Source organism: Carcharhinus amblyrhynchos, chromosome 9 (genome assembly GCF_965287045.1).
Source record: "Carcharhinus amblyrhynchos chromosome 9, sCarAmb.v2.hapA, whole genome shotgun sequence".
Taxonomy (NCBI): Eukaryota; Metazoa; Chordata; class Chondrichthyes; order Carcharhiniformes; family Carcharhinidae; genus Carcharhinus; species Carcharhinus amblyrhynchos.
This window is the reverse complement of record NC_137332.1, coordinates 5,209,279-5,214,883: the sequence shown is the minus strand read 5'-3', so window position 1 is coordinate 5,214,883 and position 5,605 is coordinate 5,209,279.

The following is a 5,605-nucleotide window of genomic DNA, read 5'->3' as shown; positions in this document are numbered from 1 at the left end:
CTTCTCAGTCGGAGATGAAGATCTATCAGTCACAGAGAGATCCTTTCTTTATATTGAGCCTCATGCGAGTTATAGTGCCAACTCCTGGCTATCTCTATCTTGCTTTGTGTGCTGATAGGGAAATGTTGACGCAAGCTTCATGCTGTTAAATGTAACTTTGTCTTCTCTGACACTCTTTGTCTTTGGCAACATTATCTGTTAACCTCTGCAGTATTTCCTCCCAGTCGTGTCCAACTTTCCTCGTCCGGTTCTCTCTCCATGTCCCAGGCCTTGGTTAATATTATTCCCCACTCCTCTCTTCCCACTCCCTCCCTCCCTGTCTTTTTCAATATTCATCCCAAAACTTCTGATTCCCTGCCCTCTGTCCTACTTCTTCTGTCTCTGGACCAATATTCATCAGCGACCCTCTCTGCTGCCATTTTTCCCAGCCTTGGTCAACACTCATCCCTGAGTCCCTGATTCCCTACCTTCCTCCATCACCTCTTCCGCCTCTGGAGAACCTTCCATCCCTCCTTCCTCCCTGCCTTGCGATCAGCCTCATTCTAACATTTTTAGAATTACCACACACAGTCCCAACCCACTGCTCCCCCAACATCATTACCCAAAATTCACCCTCAAACCCATTCCATTCATTTTCCTGCAATATGCAACAAATAACCCTAAACTTCTCTTTGTCTCTGTCTTAGACAGCATTCACTCACTTTGGTGAGGTCTTCTTCAAAGCAAATTTCAATGCTCCCTCTAATTTCTCGGTCTTTTAATGTTCATGAATTGGCCTTTATAGCGAGGGGGATAGAATATAAAAGTAGGGAGGTCTTGCTGCAACTGTACAGGGCACTGGTGAGGCCACAGCTGGAGTACTGTGTGCAGTTTTGGTCACCGCACTTGTGGAAGGATATATTGGCCTTGGAGGGAGTGCAGAGGAGGTTCACCAGGCTGATACTGGAGATGAGGGGGTTAGCCTATGAAGAGAGGCTAAATTGACTGGGTCTGTACTCGTTGGAGTTTAGAAGGATGAGGGGGGATCTTATAGAGACGTATAAGATAATGAAGGGGATGGATAGGGTAGAGGTAGAGACATTCTTCCCGCTTAGAAAGGATAGCAGGACTAGCCTCAAGATAAGTGGTGGGGGGGGCGCAGTTTGGATTGGAGTTGAGGAGGAACTTCTTCACCCAAAGGGTGATGAATCTCTGGAATTCTCTGCCCGTTGAAGTGGTGGAGGCTACCTCGCTAAATATATTTAAGTCACGGGTAGATAGGTTTTTGACAGACAGGGGAATTAAGGGTTATGGGGAGAAAGCGGGAAAGTGGAACCGATCCACTTCAGATCAGCCATGATCTTATTGAATGGCGGAGCAGGCTCGAGGGGCTAGATGGCCTACTCCTGCTCCTATTTCCTATGCTCTTATGGTCAAATCCTTTTCCCCCCCTTCGTCTCTCTCCTGCATAAATTCATCCTGAACCCCTCTTTTCTTCCGTGTTGTATTCACTAATGTTCATCCCTGAATCTCTCCACTCACCGATCCTCCAATCACTGTTTCTGGTGCAACATTCAGCACTTAAACAGTAAAGGACCAGGATTCCCCCTGCTCTGAGCTATATTTTTCCTTGAACGTCTCTCTCTCTCTCCTTCTCACTTTTCTTGATAGGCTTTCATCTCACACCTTTCCTCAATTTCTCCACATATTTTTCAACATCCATCTTGAAAGTCTCTCCAACTTCCCCCCTTTCTTAACAAAATTTCAGCCCCCACACCCACCCCCCCCACCCCGCCCCACAGAATCAACACGCAAAATTTACCGTCAAACCCATTCCAGCTATTTCATTGCATTATATAACAGTTATTCCTAAACTTCTCCTTGTCTCTCTCCCTTGAACAGGACTCACCCATGAAGTTTAATGCCCTCTTCCAACAATTCTTTTCTAAAGCATTGCTCCCTCCAAATTCCCAGCCTCTTCATGTTTATCATCGAGCCTTTTCCCCTCCTTCCTAGGTGTCTCGTATAGAATTTAGTTATTTATTTATTAATCTGCAGTAGGCTGACATTGACACTGCAATGAAGTTTAAATCCCCTAGTCGCCGCACTCCGGCGCCTGCTTGGATACACTGAGAGTGAATCTGGCATGGTCAATCCACCTAACCTGCACTTCTTTACAACGTGGCAGGAAACTGGAGCACCCGGAGGAAACCCACGCAGACGTGGGGAGAATGTCCAAACTCCACACAGGCAGTGATCCATGTCGGAGATTGAATGTGGGTTCCTGCCGTGTGAGGCAGCAGTGCTAACCACTGTGTCACCGCGCTGTCCCATTCATTCCCAAAGTCCTCTTTTCTTAGTCATCTCTGTACTTCTCTAAGCACCAACCCTGCAACCTCTGTATCTGCTGCACCATTCATCACTTCAACTGCAAAAAAAAACCCTGGATTCCTCCTGTTCTGACCAATATTTGTCCTTGAACCTCTCTCTCCCTGTATATCTCAGTATCCTTCCCCATGTCCTTGGGCACACATCTCAGCATTTGCTCTGATTCTTTCTCCATGGGTGCTGCCAGACACACTGAATGTTTCCAAAATTTTCATTTTTAATTTAATCCTGAATGATTAATCCTCCCTCATCCCACCATCCACCCCCAACTTCCACCTAAAGTAGCTAACATAGGGAACTATTTTATCATCCTTCCCAACTCCACAATGCAATGATTGACTTTGGTCGTGTAATATCTATTGTTGTCGGAACTGGGGCAGATATTTGCTCAGAGCAATCCCCCACAAACAACAATGAACATTTTTTTCAGTGTTGACTGAGGAGTAGACTTTGGTGAGAACAGTTATAAATGACTTTTTGTCTCATTGGCTGTTTATGGAAACTGCAATGTGAAAAGTTTTGACAATAGGACAATGGTGACTGCTTCAGGTGGAAATTGTAATGAAGCCAGTGAGGAACAGCCCCCTGTGTTAATGGGTAGTGACTGATATTTCTTCCCTTTGTTACAATTGCCAGGTCATGTTGATGGTCTAATATCTCCATCATTTGCCTACTATTATGGAACTGGCTACCACAAGAATTAGTTGTGGTGAGTGCCATAGATTCATTTAAAAACAACAAGACAGAGTTTGTGTGAGGAAGAATAGAAGGATTATAGCTGATAGGGTGAGCTGAAGCGAGTGACATTGAACAAACTGAGTGAAGATTCTCAGGGATAGAAACAATGGCTGAATGGCTTGTTTCTGTGTTGTACCTGCTAAACATGTAAGATCTTGTTGGTATAAAGCTGTTTATGTTTCACGGTGATTGAAACACCATTAGATAATGAATGGAAAGTTTATTGTCATATCTTGTATCCAGCAAACTGAAAGAAAGTTTTGTGAATAGTTTCAGAGATGACAGCAGATAAGAGCAGGAATTACTCAGGCCTTGAACCACATGGATACAATCTTCTGTCTCTTCCCCCACCCCCATCCTTCACTTACTTAATGACATTATCAACCATCCAACCAATAAAGAACAGTGTCTCCTGGCACTGAGGGAACAGGTCGATAATAAAGTATCTACTTATGTTCCAGCAGGAGAGCACAATGATGCAAACTTCGTGAGATTCCATTTGTCCCAACATGGAAATGTTCAGGAGAGAAACATTTTGCCTCTCTGGCCATTTCTAGATCACAAATACCCAGTTTCCCTTCATTCTTTTCTTCAGTATGAGTCTCTCCAATGGGTCTCTTCAAATTTTTGTGTTGGTGGCCTGGATAGTCTCTCTGTGCCGTCCGTTCCAAGCTTTTCCAAACCTTAGAATGTCATCAGTCAGAAAGAACAATGTGTCTTCCACATGGTCAAGTCATCACAAGGTATTTCACAGCCAATGGAGTAATTATGAGACATGCTCAATGTTGTAATGTGAGAGTGAGTTGTAGTCAATACTCCCACAATATCTCACAAACAGCACTGAGATGTCTTCTCATCTTTTGGTATTTTTGGTTAGGGGTGAATATTGACCATCATAATAATGAGGCAGTCCATGTCCACAAGCAATTTTCCGGAACAGAGGGGCAAATTTTCCCATTCCACCCACTACTGGAATCAGATCCGGTGAGGAGCAGACCATGGAAAGGTCTGTTGACCTTGGGTGGGATTTTCCGGTTTTGGGCCACGTACAGCTGGAAAATACTGTGACAGTCAATATTCTCACAACAATGTCTCACAAACAGCAAAAATCTTGGAAATTTTGTATAGAAACATACATAGAAAATAAAGAGTAGGCTTTTTGGCCCTTCGAGCCTGCTCTGCCTTTCATTATGATCATTGTTGATCATCAGATTGAATGCTCTGATCCTGCTTTCCCCCGAAATCCTTTGACACCTTTAGCCCCAGAGCTTCCTTCTTGAAATTACATAACGTTTTGGCCTTTATTAGTTTCTGTGGTAGTGAATTCCTCAGGTTTCCCTCTCCGAGTGAAAACATTTCTCCTCATTTCAGTTCTAAAAGGTTTGCCTCTTATCCTCAAACTATGACCCTCTAGCTCTAGACTCCACCCACCATCAGAAACAGGGAGAAAAGACCGAGCTTCCTCAACCTATCCTCATAAGGATGCCACCCAATCCAGGCAACATCCTTGTAAATCTCCTCTGCACCCTCTCAATAGCTTCCACATCCATCTTGTAATGAGGTGACCAGAACTGTGCACAGTACTCCAAGAGGGTCTGACAAGGGTCTTATAAAGCTGCAGCATTAAGTGGGGTCTGACAAGGGTCTTATAAAGCTTATGTTGCCTGGTTTGGAGGGTATGTCTTATGAGGAAAGGTTGAGGGACTTTTCTCTTTGGAGTGGAGGAGGATGAGAGGTGACTTAATAGAGGTTTATGAGATGATGAGGGGGATAGATAGAGTGGATGTTAAGAGACTATTTCCTCGGGTGGAGGTAGCTGTTACTAGGGGGCATAACTACAAGATTCATAGTGGGAGATATAGGAGGGATGTCTGAGGTAGATTCTTTATTCAGAGAGTGGTTGGGGTGTAGAATGGACTGCCTGTTGTAATAGTGGAGTCGGACACTTTAGGAACTTTCAAACAGTTATTGGACAGGCACCTGGAACACACAACAATGACAGGGAGAGGGGTAACTTGATTTTGGGTTTGGACATAGCTCGGCACAACATCGAGGGCTGAAGACCCTGTACTGTGCTGTACTGTTCTATGTTCTATATCCTTTTGCAGACTTTCAGCATCCTCTTCACACTTTGCTCTCAGATTCATCTTAGTGTCATCTGTGAATTTTGACACACTACACTTGGTCCCCAACTCCAAATCATCTATGAAAATTGTAAACGACTGTGGTCCCAACACTGATCCCTGAGGCACACCATTAGACACTGATCGCCAACCAGAAAAATACCCATTTACCCCCACTCTTTGCTTTCTGTTAGTTAACCAATCCTCTACCCATGCTAATACGTTACCTGTAACACCATGCACCTTTATCTTACGCAGCAGGCTCTGGTGCGGCACCTTGTCAAATGCTTTCTGGAAATCCAGATACACCACGTCCACAGGTTCCCCATTGTCCACTGCACATATAATGTTCACAAAGAATTCCACCAAATTAGTCA